The sequence below is a fragment of the Furipterus horrens genome, unplaced genomic scaffold (assembly GCF_987537825.1).
Source record: "Furipterus horrens unplaced genomic scaffold, mFurHor1.1.pri manual_scaffold_3, whole genome shotgun sequence".
NCBI lineage: Eukaryota > Metazoa > Chordata > Mammalia > Chiroptera > Furipteridae > Furipterus > Furipterus horrens.
The window spans coordinates 68,103,695-68,121,891 of record NW_028327173.1 but is presented as its reverse complement, the minus strand read 5'-3'; the positions used below and the strand labels follow the sequence as shown (position 1 = coordinate 68,121,891).

Sequence of the window (18,197 nt, the reverse complement as noted above, 5' to 3'; positions counted from 1 at the left end):
AGTATGCTTTTTTAATAAGGCATAGAAAGCAATCTAATTCCAGAGAATTTGTTAATTAATCTACCATATGCATTCACACACACACACATTCTTCATTTCCTTTAGTTCCATATGGTTCTTTTATGAGTTTCTAACATAAGACAGAATCATGCTACACCATGTATTCTCAATAAGAGGCTGATCTTGCCTCTGTTGAAAATTGGTTCTGGGGAGCAGGGTAAATAAAACTTACATAATGGTTTGTAGCCTGCCAAAAGGCCACCATCCATAAACAGATATACAGTGTGTCTATGATATTATAATTTATCTGAAATAGGTTTGGGGAGGGAGAGTAATAATGAAAGAAAGGTTGAGAAACACTTTTCTATGAGCTGCATTGTATTCTCTCCAGCACTGCAGCCCTTGGGGCAGTTTTTTGGTTTAGCCAAACTTTCCTCTTGCTCTACCTTCCCACTGTTCTCCACTACAGAATAGCTTTGCTTCCTCTGAGCCCTTAGAGGGCTTCTTTAAAGAGCATATAGTTCTCATGGATTCCTTTGACTCAAAATACTTCAGTCATCTGAAACCCTTTCAGTTACTTCCCTAAGCTTTAAAACATTTTGCTTAAAATTGATTTTTGCATTTTGTCAACTCTCCCTTTTCTTTTCTGAACTCTATTCGGTTTCTAAACCCACATTATTATTTCTCTACCAACTGTCATTCATAAGTACACTATAAACTGTAGAACCATATTTTTAAATGACACACATCCAACACCAGAAAATGATCCTAAATTCACTCTCAGAATCTGTTATACTTCTGTGTAGATAGCCTGGGTTATTTATTTGTTTCATGCCTGATAGTGGAAAAGAGTTCAGTTATTCTCTACCTTTTAATACTTAGAAAATTTTCAATATGTTTTTGCCAAACTATCTACTTTAAGCAAAGATCTGAAATTATCCTCTTGCTCTCTGTGCCAGCCCGGGATTCAAGTGGGAGTACATTAATGTACTAGATGTCCAAGGCTACAATAGTTCCTCTTGCCCACCTTGACCCCACAGTCTCTCTCCTATTTCTACAGTCCAGGAATGAGTGAAATCTAGCAGGCCTCAGTCATATGGTACTATAATCATGCTTCATTGCTTTTATCTCTTCCTTTTTATTTTTTCCACCTCTCATATTTGTGGTGAGACTGTCTGGGTCTTTTCTCTGTGCTAATTCTCTCATGAAGATCACTTCTCATTGTTGCCAACACACTGTGCCATGATTGGTCTTATTGCCAAGCAAAAGGGGTTTGAAATCCTCCCTGCTTATTATCTCAAACTTCTCTCAAAGGTAAGTATTCCTTTCCCTCAGGTAAATCAGATTCCTAATTAAAGAAATCCACCTGAACTGTTACCCCATCTAAAATGCCAGACTACTTAAACATTGTTGATGTGCTCAATATACCTGCAACAAAGGAGGTTATCATACCTCCTTAGGAGGTTTCGTCGTTAATGGTACCTAATGGCCAAGGTTTTGTTTGAAAACTATGCCCGTCCAGTAAATGTAATGCCAGTTAAATTGATGGAAAAGGCTGGGATGAACAAGTCTCAAAATGAAGAGGGAGATGTTAATAACAGTCATGTAACAAAGACAAATGATTTGGGTCACCTTCCTAATTACTGTAAGAATCTCTCTCAGAATGTCTGACTCATCTTTCATTCAGGAAATAGAACCCGTCTATGCTTTATACAAAGCAAAAGTTGTAAAGAAATAGAAAAATGAATCTGTCCTCAAAGAGTTTACAGTCTTTCATAGGATATTACTTGGACAAATAACTAAAAAAGCAAAAATAATTTTTTTAAAGCACTAGGGGTACATGTTGTCTGTATTGTAAGTGAACAGACAAAGGATTTAAAAGGCAAGGTACATGAGCTCAGGCAGAAAGTAGCATATAAGCTGGGCCTTGAGGAAAATGCACAATTTTGGTGGGTAAAGACCTGGCTAAGGGTGAGGTGTGTAGTGGGGAGGTCCTGCATTTGTCATGGTGCCGTCCATGAGTAATAGGCAAGGCTGAGAAATTGGTTTTCAAATGACTGAAACATGGCTAGTTTAGTTCTAAAAAATGTGCATAACAGAACAAAGGAAAAACTATGTGAGTAAACGTGTATAGGTCAGGACTACAAAAAAAAAAAAAAAGGATATGATTCAAAAGTTAAACATGCTAACAACCAGATTAGACCTTTGTATGATCATATGAAAAGTGAATCACTGACAGCACTGAGCAATCACTATACCCATGTAAAATATACAGAAAGTGAAATATAGCAGAAATTTCAATTAGCACTAGCTGGGATACCGGGTTACTCATCTGTCCCATTTACTAGCACCTATTAGGTGACAGGAGCTGCCCTTTGTATGCATTGCTACATGTAACCTGAACAATGATCCTAACAGGGAGGCTTTATGAACCCCATTACATATGATGAAACTAGGGCTCAGAGAATTGAACAATGTGAGTTGAGTTAGTTGGCACTCCTACTGTGCAGTAGAGCCAGAATTTGATACCAGATTTTCCTATCTTGAGGCTATGCTCTTTACCCTATGCCAATCTAGAGTGATTTGTATTTTAAGATTAAATTACGTGGATTCAAGAATGCCTCCATAGTAGTTTCATCCTTGTTGGTTGCAATATGCTTTCATATGTGATCCAGGGCTGGAGATACAGCCTATCTTTGGAAGTGTGATGTATGTAGCCCATGAGGCAGTCATCATCATGTGGATTAGAATAGCTGATGAGGAGAAGTGAAATGTCCATTTGGTTAAGCTCTTAATCAGTCATTTAATAGAGAGCAGTGACAAAAACATGGGTTTGGGAAACAGATGGTTCTGATTCCAAATTTGAATTCTGCTATATACTATATATGTATATGAAAAACCAGAGAAGGAAAACTCTGATTTCAAAAACCTCCTCTGCCTTGCGGCATACCTCTTCAGGGGAAAGGCTAAGGGAGTAAACCCCGACAGAAAATCCGGAGCCGGAGTCCCTAAGGCGGTTTGACGTTGTAGTCAACACCGGCAACTCCTGCGGCGCACCTGAAGCCAAGCTGTATTGACTCCGTCTTTCCCTTGGACCCTTCAGCTGCGAAGAGAGGGGGGGTCTGCTGCATGGGCAACAGCAGACCCTCCATATCACCCTGCCCAGGCTCTGTAGCTTCAGCTTCACTGGAGAGGACACTCCAGCGTCATCGTAAGATGTCAATTCAACACGGGAGGAGACAGATGCCGTGTCACTCCCGAGTCGGACTGCACAGCCATTCTCGGCGGTGCAGATAGACTCTTAAGAAGCTACACCATCGTCTCTCGAGACGGACGGCTGCCGACGACGATATGAAAAACACTGGACAAGTGACTTTACTTCCTTGGCCTCAGTTTTTTCAGAGTCATAGTGATAAGTTAACAATAAATTTATGAAGAAAAAAAAAGTGTTGGATAATGGAAAATTACATCATTAAAGCTAAAAAGGCTTGACCTCATTCAGGCATTAATTTAGCTGCGTGGTCTTGGGACAGTCACAAACTCTGAGCCTCTTTCTTCTATGAAAGGTGGATGGCATCATCTACCTTAAGGGTTTGTTGTAAGAGTCTGAGATAATGTGTGTCAGATCCTAGAGCAGCTAGACTGTATTATAATGACTATATTAATCATTAACGCAATGCTTGGCAAAATACTTCTAAATTTCTCCCCCTCCCCAATTTTTAAAAGTGGGACTTTATTATAATGCTATTGGTGAGTATAACTTAAAAATACTACAAACTCCTGGCTGGTGCAGCTCAGTGGATTGAGCATTGGCCTGCGAACCAAGTGTTGCTGGTTCAATTCCCAGTCAGGGCACATAACTAGGTTGCACATCAGGTCCCCAGTTGGGGGCGTGAGTGAGAGGCAACCACACAGTGATGTTTCTCTCCCTCTCTTTCTCCTTTCCCCTCTCTCTAAAAATAAATAAATAAATAAATAAATAATTAAAAAATAAATACTACAAACGTAAAAATCATGACAACAGTTTGATAAAAACTAGATACCTCAGAAGTTAAAATATTGCTAACTTTGTATTCCTTTTAAAAGATAAACTGATAAGCTTCATATAAGTGGAAAATTATTCATTCTTTTTTCTTACAGTCCCTATAATTTTTTCACTCAAAGCATTCCCCTCTAAAAAGTTTTCATTAAGTAAAGTGCTTAGTCAATCTGAGAAATAAGAAATTAACGCCATTAAGAAAGGCTTTGATTATTCTATTACTATCATTAAACATGCTATCTGATATGACTGTTGTGTTAGTGGGCCCTACCCATGGTCACTATCTCTTCTATGAACCATGAAAAATATCTATCCTTGCAGCTGCTCTCCATCTTTCACTCAAAGCAAACAAACAACCTAACCTAGAGAGTGTTTAAGTTAATGACTCCAAAGGAAAGCAAGTCAGGATTACACCCTTGATCTTAAGTCACAAGAAATGCAAACATCACAGATTATAGTTGATGTTTGCTACATCAGCTGTTACCTACGTCTACACAGCCAATACACAGTTTATGAATCTGAGCAAATTTTGTGACGTTCAGCTTTCATTTTGGGTTTACACAGATCGCTTAAAATATCTAGAGAATGTATACACCTATGTAACTGGCTGCCCCTCGTGATTTTTCAGTGTTGCGACCACCACAAGGGTTATTACCACCACTTTTCCTCCTCTCTCACTACATGGCATTGTAAATGACTTGTCTATGAAGAGGTCTCATGTATGCCTTAGGAAACTACTACATACCAGTCCCACGTGTGACCTGCGCTTAAGGCTACATTTCCTACATTACCGAGAGCTTGTGAAAAGTGTGAGACTAAAATAGGGCTGCCATTTTCTTTACCTATTCCTCTCCCGCAAGGCTGCCTTCAATAGGGTCATTCAAGCTTCCCTCTGCCCAACGCCAGCACTCCCACAAAGACTGATTGAGTCTTATTTTTTACTTTAAGGAAGATGGGGGCTTGACAATGTTTCCTAACTGGTTTGCTGGGAGTTTAAAATGCTTTAAAAGAATTTGAAACCAAGAGAAGTTAGGAGCTAACACTGAAATATCCATCCTAGGATGTGGGCTAGGTGTCTATGTTCTGGGGGAACTGGAATCGGATGTACACCGGCTGGTCTGGCGTGGGGGAGGGAAGAATTGTCTGGGTGAGAAAAGAAAGGAATGGGTATCTACAGAGCACATCCTAAGGTTCCTGAGTTGTTCACTCCATCACTAAACCACCTCGTTTCTGAGAACCAGCGGGAAAAGACTAGCGAGCCTGAGTTTGGTTTCAAGGCAGCGGTCCTGGCCTAGACACCTGGCTTGTGGGGCCCGCGCGATCTGGCTCTACTCTCTCTCCCCTACGGTCCTGCAAGGGAGGGGCATCGCGCTCTCGGCCCCTTCCGAGACCTTCAAATTCCTCTGCACCCAAAGTGTTAACTTCAGGGGCTCGGGGGTGGCAAGGGGTCAGTAGACCAGAAGGGACAGGCCCTGGGACCTAGGGTTTTTTTTTAAGGTAGTGAAGAACCACGACCACCCGGGTCTGCGCCTTTTCTCCACGTCCTCCCACTCCCATCCCCCAAGTCCGCAGAACCTGCCGTGGCCGCGCTGCTCTTGGCGCCAGGCTGGGGACCCGCGTCCGGAAGCTTGGGATGGGTGGAGTAGGGGTTGGCGGGTCTCGGAGCCCTAGCCGTGTAGGGCTCAGGGACCATACACTGGGCAGGCGACCACGTTCTGCCTGCCCGAGAGCCGGGAGAAGGCAGGGACGAGCGAGGCGGGGCGAGTTCTGGCCCCAGCGCACCTAGCGGACCGAGCCAGCGGGCCGCCGCGGGCCGCCCCTCTCCATCCCTCCGCGGTCCCCGCCCTTACCTCTGGGCGTGAGGGTGCCGGCTGCAGAGGGTGCTGGGGAGCCGCGAGGTGTCTCCTGGCCGGGCTCAGCGGCAACCAGGAACAGCAGGGTCGTCCGCAGGGCCGCTGCTCATGGCTTATCGCGCCGGAGCACTGCGCCCCGGGCCACCGCGGCGCCTTCCTCCAGGTCCTCTTCGCGGGCTCCGAGCCGGGACACAGCTAACACCCCGGCCCCGCAGCCCTCCCCTTCTCCGCCTCCCCCGGGCCGAGGAGCCACCCCCAGCACCGCCCCGCGCGCAGCGGGGCCAGCGGCAGCCAGCGCCGCCCAGCGTCCGGCCCAGGGGTCGCCACCGGCGCCCGCCAGCCCGCCCCGCGGTTCCAGCCCCGCTGTGACGCAGGGCGCCGTGCCTGGCACTTCCTCTGCTGCAGAGACCACCCCGCTCGGAGGCTAGCCGGCGAGGGCTGCCGCCCGACGCCGGGGACTTTCTTCAGGATGTGTGTGTGTGGGGGGGGGGCGGTGCGGGGGGTGGAATTGCCCCGCCACTTCCCGACGAGGTCACTCGGGCCTCTTATCCGCCCACCTGGCGGCTGTGCCCCGGGAATCGGCTAACAATGCGCGGAAAACCCGAGGCTTCTCGGCGCGCAGCGTCGGCTCTGCTACCGCAGCTCCTCTCCCCGGGTAAGTTAGAAGGGGCAGCTACCGCTAAAAATAGCCCTTTTGGGAACTCCTAGAAAGGACCCGAGTCACAGTAGCGATAATCCCGCCTCCTTATTTCCCTCCCCGCATAGGAATAGAAGGGTGGGAGTGATCGTGGGACGCATTGAGGTGGACGCAGAAGGAGGAAGGCAAAAGCTAATTTCTCTGGACCATGAAACCCATCAGCCCTTGGACACTTCAGGCTCCTCTCCGGCAGGAACCCCCAGGTTCCGAGACATTGACAGCCCAGCTCCCTGATCTCTCAGCAGCAGGTTCCACGGATGCTGTTATCGAACGCGCCACCCATAAGTTCATGACATGCGTAAAGGAGTTGACCGTGCACATATAAATCACCTGTAGTTTAAGAGTATGGGGGGAAGGTTCTTTCTTATTGATCTGAACCGTGCTCTTCTTCTCCACACTCCCCTACCCAATTTCAGGACGCATAAGCAAACTCTGCCTTCTTGAAAGCTGACAGCAATCTATATGGAAAATCTACCCAGTGGGGAAAAAAATGTACATACAAGATTACTAAGCAATATAAAGTCTTCCAGGATGCCTATCAATACCAGCTATTCTACAAGCACCAAAAATTAAAAATTGCTCTGTCCCGGCAGCCAGGAAAAGACCGAGGTACATGAATAGAGTCATCTTTCTCTGGTTGGTTTGTTCTTACACAGCAAGCCTTAAGAAAGCCCGCACCACCTTTGACACCAACAAAAGCTGTTCTCTTGAGCTTTACCTTCTTACCCCCAGCTCTCCTGGCAATCTCCTGCACTTTTGCAACTCCAGTACTGTTTTTGCTCCCACCCACCCCCAAGACTATCTTAAATCCTTTTAGCCTTTGGGAGATAGCTCCAACACCAGCCTTAACCCAGGTGGAGACAAAAATCTGGAGTGGGGCCTTCCTCCTAGATATCAGGTGGAGAAATTCTTGGAGTGTTTTTAGGGGAAAGACAGACGCTAACTTTGGAAATTTGCTAAAATTTTTGAGTACAGTAGTCCCTCTCTATATCACGGCCTCACTGTATCGCGGAATTTTAAAAAATATTTAATTATTTATCACGGATTTTTCGCTATATCGCGGGATTTTGCAGTACTGTATACGTATGTTGTTAAAGTTATGTAGGTTTACGAGTGTAGAATATGTTTAAGAACATAAGTAGTGTTTATAAAAGTGAGGAAAAGGTTAATAAGGGAGTGGGAAAGGTTAATAAGGAACTGGGAATGGTTTATAAGTGTGTGGGAAGAGTTTATAAAGCCTTAAAATATACATAAATACTAAAATAAATGTAAGGTTCCTACTTCGCGGATTTTCACCTATCGTGGGGGGGGGTCTAGAACGTAATACCTGCGATAAGTGAGGGAATACTGTACCTTGCAAGCCACCAAGTACTATATAAGGTATGTTCAGCTCTTAAATGTATTCAAAGGCTCTATGAGGCAAGTACTAAGGGCACACACCTGTGGTGGGCCTTATCCTACAAGCTCTCTCTGAACACATCTCTCCCTCTTGTATCATTGGCACCCTGACCTCAAGCTTAGGCATCCCTGAAATGCTCGCTCACTACCCAGTGCCAAGGACTACTCAACCCTAGACTTTGTATTCAGATGAACCAAAAATACTGCTCTTCCTGTATCAATGTAAAGAAGTAATTGCTACTTTTATTTATTTTTTATCATCAGTGAGGTAACTGCTATAGGGTACTATGAGAATTAGATAACATGCTTAAAGCAGCAAGAACAGTGCCAAGTACATAATAAGTACGCAGTAAAGGTAGCTGTTATATACTCTTACTACTACTCTTCATTGCCCTGAAAACAAAAGGACTGAGAACAGCAACAAGGTTTGGGAATGGGATATGAACCCCACAAATTGAGTCTCCCCATTCTGTCCTTCCACTTGCTTAATTGCAATACTTTTGTCTACTCTGTGCATGCTTTCTAATAGGATGAACTATTGTTCTACATGTAGTCAGGTGATACACATACACACTGAAGTCTGACGGGCACTAGTCTGAAAACCACTAATAATACTGCTTAGGTCACTATTTTTTAATTTTTATTTTATAGCTTGTAAACCTTGCGTCTAGTCACCTCACCTCAGTCAACCTAACTCAACTCAGCATTCACATTTAGGCCTCAGTAAAGCACCAGGTGAATCATCAGTCAATCAGCCAACTTCTGTGCATACTGGATTGTGAGAGTCTCAAAGAAGTACTGTATAAGGCTTATTCTCTAACTTGAAGGTATTCACAGAGCATGGGAGAGGGAACTTGGCATGCACATGAACCACAATAAACAATTTCAAACTAAATATAATTGAAGTTCAGAGAAAGGAGAGGGCACTATGGGCTAGGTGTCTACAGAGCCACCACTTTGACTTTTCACTGAACACCCAATTCTTCAGGCCAAAGTTTGACATTCTAGATGGCCTTCTAGAATGACTTCCCACACTAAGCCTCCACATAGTTACAAGTTAACCATGTACTGGCCAGCAATAGCAAACAAAGTAGATTTTCCTGGGCAGTGCAAGGCCATGAAGATACAGACAGATCTAAGCTCAAAACCTGGGTCCACTACTCACTAGCTATGTGACTGAGCTTCTCGATCTTTGAACTCCCGTTCTCCATCTGTCTATTGGAACATTGATACCTCCTTTTTAAGGCTCTAGAAAAAATATCTGCAAGCCCTCTAGTGGGCCTATGGAAAAGGTGATTATATTACATTGTTTATTGTTAGCTACAATGTTGTTAGGCAGAACGCAGGCTGGGTTATATCATTCATTCCTTAAAGGCATATTTCAAAAGTCGCCTTCTCTGTGAAGCCTCTGCAGGATCCAGGCATGTATATTTCTCCCTTCCTTGTGCTCCCACACCACTTGCTCTTTATCTCTACATTTTGGCTTTACTACTGTATCTTTATTCATCTCTATGTCAACGCTTAGCATAAAGCCTAGTATTAAATGCTGAAAGAATGAGTTTTAAAGTGTTTCAATTTGTTGTACTGGTTCTGACTTTCAGTATAGCCTGTGTTAAACTAAAGGCTGTAGACCCCGCATGGATCCTTTAGCTCATAAAGCATTTACATTGAAATGAACTATTATGTACATGTATGTGCTTAAGCCTTGATTTTTCAGTGCTGACCTTATTCTTTAAAACCAACCTGCCATTCTTGCTTGTTTTGTATTTGATGTCAGTTGATCCTGCCTAGTAATAGTGAAAGTAAAATCTGATTTCTAAACCAATACCACATCATTCTCTGTCCAGCCTGTGCACATCTCTGCAGACCATTTCGGAGATTTGTGGGAAGGATGCTGAACTAACAGAAAACATTGTTTGCTCTTAACACTGTTGCAACCATTAGCACTTTCTGAATTAAGAGCTGCAAGATAAAACCCCTTTAGCAACAATTTTGAAATCTTTGACTCCATGCCACTAAAATGTTAGGACAGGGAGAACTAAACCTCCCTTAGAAAATGTCCTGTGAGACATTTACCCAAGAGGTGATGTGGTCACATGTGATCTTGACCCTAAAATGGCAGGCGAATTTGTGCCAGAGGAGACAGTGGTGATGCTGATAACCTGAAAATAGAATACTATAAAACTTAAGGTCAAATCTTCCAAAATCATCCCTTTAAATTTTATACCCTCCCACACACACATGATAGAAATGGTTGGTTCCACAAACTTGTGCGATATTCTTTAGAAATAATAATAATGAATAAGCACTTATTAGATACACACTATGAGCTAAGTACATACTAGCTTTACATATCTTATCTTGTTTAATGATCACAGCTATCCACTAGGCAGGCAGTGTTATTTTCTCCTGTTGACAGAGAAGAAAACTGAGGCATGTTATAATCAAGTAAATAGCCAAAGGTCATGTGACCAATGAGTGGAAGCTAGGATATGGACCCAGGCAAGTCTAATTTCAGAGTTCTCATGCTTAACTACTTAACCACATGGCAAAAGTGTATTTATTTTTAAATTGAGTCCATCAGGTATATTCAGTAAGGTTAATGATTTTTTTAGTAGTTTTTGAAATTGCATTCACTTGTGCCTTTCCTACTAGTGTACTCACACCCTAAATGTACCTTCATCAGCTGATTTTACAGCTCAGCCTTAACTGAAAAGCATTTTATGACCAAAAGCAAACTTCTTAATGAAAGATTATGAAGTGTCTGTGGCTCTGAGTTTAGGCAATATGAAATATGCCAGTCAGAGAGTCTCATTCTTAGAATTGTTGTTTATATGAGCCAATGATAAATAAGTAACTTTAATATGATTGATATGCAATATAAGTTTAAAGTAAACAGTGAGTCTGACATTCTCAGCAGTGATTTTTTTGTACCCAAATATCACTACTATAGCTAATTACTAAATAATATTTACTTGCTATTATTTAGCACATAGGGTCACTGATCTAAGAACTTTCATGTATTATTTACTCATTAATTAAATCTATAAATGACTGATTCTAGCCATGAGATGAATTATGCTAAAGATAATGAAATGCTCTTAGGGGTTTAGAACTTGCTTATTATTAATTTATTATAAATAAATTAAAACACATCTCCTAAAGAAGGTAACTCTTTTTTTCACAGGACTCAAAAATTTCAGCCGTTTCTTAACACCATATTATATTGTGCATATAGAATGTACCACAGAACATCTCATATCTAGTTTAACATTGACTTGCTTCAAATTTCAGTGACATCAGCCTTGCCAAAGCACATAATTTCAAGCCCAAGGAATTGCTTTTTTTCTTTGACTAAGAAACGTCTCTTTTTCTGAGGCATAAAGATCAATGGCTCAAGAAACCTTACCAGTGTAGTGAAATTGAAGATGCTCTTGTTACTCACATAAACATGACTCTCTCTTTAGAAAGGTATCATGGATGGTGCTTTGTACACTTAGAAGATACCACCCTGTAGTGACACAAGATACATTTTTTGAGCCTTTTTGGAGTTCACTTGTTAATTTCCTAACTTACATCATTTATTTCTCTGGGGAAGGGGGGACAAGAAGACCTGGTTTGCCTTTCCAGTATCAGTGATAGTGATCATTAATCATCACTTTTATTGCTATTTGTGAAAAGAGCATAAACTGAAATTCCAGGTGTGGCTCTGCCATTGACTAAGTTTGTGACTAGGGACAAGTCTCTTAGTATCTTTGGATGCTCTGCCTCCTGAAATGAAGGGCTTAAAATAGGCAATTTCCTATGACTCGTCCAGTGCTAAAACTATTCACATCAATCTTAAAATAACATATATTTATATTTCTTAGATTTTAATCAGTAATAGATACAATCACCAACATGTAATCAAGGAAGCAGGAAGGCACCATGACTGCTATCTATGGGAAATCTGTCTAAAGCAGGGCAAACTACGCAAGCAACGTCTTCCCGAAGCATCCATCACCAGAGAGATAGAGCCATTCCTCTACTGAGACATTTGCAAGCAGCTTTCTGTAGAACTCTACCCTTTGAGCACCCTGAGAAAGAGGGGTCCTGTGGTCAGATTTCCTTGGGGAATACTGTATCCTTCTTAGAGATTAACAATGCATATTAATGTGCTTAGACCATTGGAAAGTCCTACATTAAAAATACTTGTTAACTTTGCTGAACCTGGCATTTTTCTAACCATCTGATCATTGAACTGTTTCCTTTGTCACATCTATCAATATTTCAAGAAGAACAGAATCTCCCAGAATAGAATACCTGCATTGTTATTCTAGAGTTAAGGACTACAGAACCTTCATAAGACATTTTTTTTTTTTGAAAGAGAAGGATGTGATATGCTCTATTAACTCATTTAATGAATACTTACCAAATAAGCTCTCTTGGAAGATGTTTCTGCAGCTATTTTCCTTACAAGCAGCCATAATAGAGTACCTGTCATCTTTAATGGGACAAATAGCATCCATTCTTACTGGTAATAGTGTAGCCCAATTTTTTTTTTTTTTTTTTTTTTTACACTGAGGAATCTTCCCTTGTCTTTACATATTCTTATTAGCCTCTGGTTTCTTTGACAGCCTTTTAGAAATAGTTAAAACTAGTGTAAGACAAACACACCTATTCTGAGCACTCAGAGGGCTGGTGTAGAATAGTTTATTTATTAATGACTGTTGGGAGACAATTTTCCATGGGTCTCTAGTATTTCTGCACATCTTATTTCTCACGCACAGAGAGCAAGGCACTGCACTTCTTGTGAGCAAAGGGTAAGCATACTTACTGCCCCGTATAATAATGTTTCTCTCAAGGGCAAAGCACAGGCTTACTTACACTCATTATAAAAGGTTCACATTCCCTAAGCTCTTGGTTCCTCTCCTATAACACAATCTACTGTTACTGTGCTGGAACTCCAGGAACTGACACAAAAATGCTGATACCATGGCTACTGCTATTGCTATAAATAATAAACTTTCTTTCATCTCTGATTCAGGAGTTTCATGTCTTCTACCAGCATCTGAGGGGGAAAAAAACAACTGTGTCACGCAAGTTTTTTAGCTTGCAAGGAATAAAGTCTTAGACCTTTCACACTTTTTGATAATAACTGGTTTTTTCCTCCCTGTGAATTGAACATTGGTAGAATAACTTTATATCTTCAGGCCCTCCCTGAACCACCCCTGGCCTTGTGAACATTCCCTCCTATGAATGCTTCTCTAGGTTTGTTGTTGCACGTATAGCTACCCTTCCTGTTTCGGAGGATCATTCAATAGAAGGCTAGTGTTAGTGATGCAGTCTGATTATAGAATATCAAAGAAGGCACCATGAATTTCTGTCCAACATGATAACATTTCATGAAAACGATTACAAAATATTTTATACTTATCCTGTTTTTTAAAAAGAGATTTAAAAATTAATCCTCAATGAAAATGAAGTACCATCTTACAATGGGTATGTGAGGAAAGGGGTACTTGAGTTAATTGTACTGATTGCTTCCAAAAGCAATATGGAAAGAGGAAAAGGCTAGAGTTCAGATAAGATACATTTCTTCACGTAACCAGAGGAAGAATCATTTTACCACAAAATTATAACATCCAAATTTCTTGAATGTCAACAATATTCTTTAGCTTGTAAAATGCTCCTGACAACAGTCTGTGTACATATGATCTGATGCCATTTCATACTAAATGATTTCATCAACTAAACCAAAACTCAAAATTATGCTTTCTGTAATTATGCTATTGATTAATTACTTTGAAACAAACATTTTCTGTTTGAAAGGTTTTCAGGGATTTTAGAATATAACAATAATTAGATTGGGAGGATCCTGGTTTGGAAATTTGAAGAGATATGCTGCTAACCTGCAATAGTAATTTGAATGTCACAATAGGGTAGTAAATTAACATTTGTTGAGTGCTCTATTCAAAGCATGTTTTAAAGCATTTTGCTCATATTATTTCATTTAACCCATGCAACAACACTATGGAGTAGGTATCACTGTCCCCACTTCACAGATGGGGAGCCTGAAGCACAGATCAGTAATGTGACTTGCCCAAGGTCATGCTGCTAATAAGTGGCAGAACCCAGAATAGAATCTAGGCAACCTGGCTCCAAAGCTCACACCTGTCTGCCTTATAACATTAGAATTTTTTAAACTGCTAAAAAATGTAATTTTTTTTCCCTGGAATATTTAACAGAAATAAATATCAATTTTCTTGCTTCCTTGGAGTTTTATCTCTAGACCATTTTCTTCCCAGATATAATGTGCTGTTCTTCATTTCTCTATAAGGAATGTATTACAGGACCATTAAGGGTGAATTATGTGGATCATCAGCCGATGTTGACTGAGAAGGAAAATATTGCATAGCTCATTTTGAATAATGAGACATTCCAATTAAGGACGCTCTAATCAAATTTCCAACTTGAAATGTTCCACATAAGGTTTTGATGTATCTCAAACTCCTAACATATGATGCATTTGAAAAATCATTAAATAATCTAAAATAAATAAACAATGTTTGGTGTTTGCCTTTAAATCTGTATCCAGAGAAGGAGAAAAAAGCAATATTTTTAATGCTACCAGTTCTTTTCTTGGGCAAGCTTTAATTTTTCATGATGAGTAGTGTGATTACCATTTCCCAATCACCCACAATTTCCAGTCCCCAGATGGGCACATTGTGACTGTCTAGACCAACAATCACATCACAATGCTTTTCCTCAAACCAGACTGGCTGCTTATCCTAGCCAATTTCCCAAGGATTGTGCAGGTGGAAAATAGTGGGGGATTTCTGAGGACTTTAAGGGGAAAGGAACTTTAAAATATTGGCTTGACTACTACAATGATGAAGAAATCATTTACTATACAGAATTTGCAGATTGCTGCCCAGCCTCTGAAACTCCAGACTGATTTCTGAAAACTAGTGATAGGAAGGTTTCATGTAAAACTCTCCACAATGTTAGATCTGTTCAGTGTTGTGGCCACTGAAGACAGATGATATGGGACACGTTTCAGATGCAAGAGCAGGATGCACTTCTACATCAGCTGCCACTGTTTTCACAAGAAAATGAAGGAATCAGCGTGGTCTTCACTGAACAATGTTTTGGAAATCGGTGGGTATTTTTTCTCTTCCTGTCAAGGCTTTAAAGAACGAAGAGTAGAGCAGAACTATCTGCTTCTCTGTATTTCAAATCTAGAATCTAGAGGTTGAAGAGAGCAAGCCTGAATCCATCTCCTGATGTTTGTGAGACCTCAAGTAGCTGCACAGAAGTAGTGTAATTCCTTAACTGGAAGGATTTGCATTTATCTGGATTTTACCATTTATTGCATGTTGTTATAATTTATATAATAACTGAATGCCTATGGACCCAACGTTTTTTGGCAAAATCACCTTCCTAAATGTTGCACTCGTTTACTGAGGTGACACTCTAATCAAATTTACACACACCTTCAATGGCTTTATTGCTTTTTTCTGTCTCCTTGATTTTGCACATGTCTTCGTACCACCTTCCAATTTCTCTTACTTTCCTTTTCTCATCTCTCCACTTTTCTCCAACTCCCATCAGTCCTTAAATGTCCTATTCAAATCTTACCTCCATAAAGCTTTTCTAATATTTTCATTACTGTAAACTCTTACAGTAATTAATCACCTTTAATCGTCCAAGTGAGAACTTGGATAAGTCACTTAACCTCTCTGAGTCTCAGTTTCTCCATAGGTAAATGGGGATAATTAGAGGACCTACTTTATAGTGTGGTTGTGAGGATTAGATAATTTAGTACATGTGCCTTAGCACAGTGCCTGATACATTATAAACATGCAATAAATGTTAATTTTTATTAATATTAAACAGCTAAATATATCTCTTTTTTAACAGCATTTTTTTCTTGTTTTTCACATGATTAAGGTTAAAAAATTATTTGTTGATTTAATTACTTTAATGTAAAAGGAGGAATCTGTTCTTCAAGATTGTTAAAAGGATATTGCCAAACATAAAGAGTTGCCAGTTGCCAGTTTTCTTAACAATCAACATCTTGTAACTTGATACATAATAATTTTTAAATAAACATATGAGTTCATATTGCCTGAATAAACTATATACTATTTTTTACTATTTCAATTTAATATACCAATGATAATTTAATCATAATTTATCCCCCTCCCCAAAATCTAAACCCTGAAATCTGCTTGCAGGGAGAAGTAGCTACTTTTAACACTTCAGTGTTACAGGTTCTGTTTTACACAGGACTTGCACGGGGGTGCATCCCATATCCCTCAACCCTTCATGAATTTGTGATCTACAAGAGGAGGAAGATCCTTTACTCAAAAGTGAACAAATTTCTTGAAACTTAAAAAAAATTGGCAATCTTCATTTTAAAACAGTAACAGGTTTTCCATTTGAACACAAGAGGAGTCAACATTTTTGTTCAGAAGAACCAATGGGAACATGGCATTAAGTCAGGGCAAGGTTCCTAAAGTTTGTTAAAGAGGTAAAATATTAATATCTTTAATGTTAGTTGAGTTTTTGTAAAGTATATTTTATTGATTATGTTATTACAGTAGTTCCAATTTTTTTCCCCTTTGCTCCCCTCTGCCCAGTACCCCCTTCTCTCCAGTAATCCCACGCCCCTTAGTTCATGTCCATGGGTTGTGTATATAAGTTCTTTGGCTTCACCCTTTCCTATATTATTAACTTCCCCCTGTCTATTTTGTACCAACCCATTATGCTTCTTAATCCATGCACCATATCCCCATTTCTCCCCTTTCCCCCTCCCAGCTGATAACCCTCCAAATGATCCCCGTACCTATGATTCTGTTCCTAATCTGGTTTGCTTAGTTGGATTGTGTTTTTATTTTTTAGATTCAGGTGTTGATAGTTGTGAGTTTGTTGTCATTTTAGTGTTCAGAGTTTTGATCTTCTTTCTCTTAAGTAAGTCCCTTTAACATTTCATATAATAATGGCTTGGTGATGATGAACTCTTTTAGCTTTACCTTGTCCGTGAAGCACTTCATCTGCCCTTCCATTCTAAATGATAGCTTTGCTGGATAGAGTAATGTTGGTTGTGGATCCTTGCTTTTCATCACCTTGAATACTTCTTGTCAGTCCCTTCTTGCCTGCAAAGTTTTTTTTTTGAGAAACCAGCTGATAGTCTTATAGGCACCCCTTTGTAGGTAACTCTCTGCTTTTCTCTTGCTGCTTTTAGGATTCTCTCTTTATCTTGAACCTTTGGCAATTTAATTATAATGTGTCTTGGTGTGGTCCCCTCTGGGTCCAGCTTGCCTGGGACTCTCTGCGCTTCCTGGACTTGTATGTCTATTTCCTTCACAAAATTTGGGAAGTTTTGCTCCATTATTTTTTCACATAAGTTTTCAATTTCTTGCTCTTCCTCTTCTCCTTCCAGCACTCCCACTATTCGGATGATGGCATGTTTAAAGTTGTCCCAGAAGTTCCCAAGCCTCTCCTCATTTTTTTCAATCCTTGTTTCCTCACTCTGTACTGGTTGACATTTTTTCTTCCTTATGTTCCAAATCATTGATTTGAACCCGTTTTTTTCCCTTCACCATTGGTTTTGTGTGTATTTTCCTTCATTTCACTTAGCATAGCCTTCACTTCTTCCCTTATGCGTTTGCCATAGTCAAGCATATCTTTCAAGCCTGTGAACATCTTTAACACCAGTATTTGGAATTCTGCATCTGTTAGGTTGGCTATCTCGTCACTTAGTTCTCCCACTGGAACCTTGATCCGTTCCCTCTTCTGGGCCATACTTCTCTGTCTCCTCATCTTGACAGGCTCCTGTGTTTGTTTGCCTCTGTGTCTTAGGTAGTGCTGCCACTCCTATTATGTTGTAAATGGGCGGAGCCTTAGGTATTCATCAGTAAAGGGCAATCTGTTTTACCACGTTGTGGCGCTGTATGTGGGGGAGAGGTCTGAGAGGGAACAATGCCACTTGCCCAGCACTCGTCCTTTTTCCAGGCACTTCTCCCACTTCCACATGGGACTGGTGCCTCTCTAGCTGTTGCCCTGGCTGCTGTTCCCAGAGTGGGTGGTCTGTGGACATTCTAGGACCATGGGGGCCCTTTAAACAAGCGGACTCTGCTGAGAGACTGGCAATTTCTTCCTCCACCCCAACCCCAACTGGTCTGCACAGTCAGAAGCAATGAGGCTTGATTTTCCCTGTTGCTGG

General features: G+C 40.9%; 1 protein-coding gene across 1 annotated transcript in view; it reads right to left on the bottom strand.

Moving 5' to 3' along the window:
• The window catches only part of LRRC8C (leucine rich repeat containing 8 VRAC subunit C), an 84,778-nt gene extending 78,708 nt beyond the window's left edge, over positions 1-6,070 (bottom strand). Inside the window, exon 1 of the mRNA XM_090269709.1 lies at positions 5,890-6,070. The gene's annotated coding sequence lies outside the window, so the exon portion shown is untranslated. The remainder of the gene's footprint in view (positions 1-5,889) is intronic.
• Between the last annotated feature and the right edge of the window lie 12,127 nt (positions 6,071-18,197).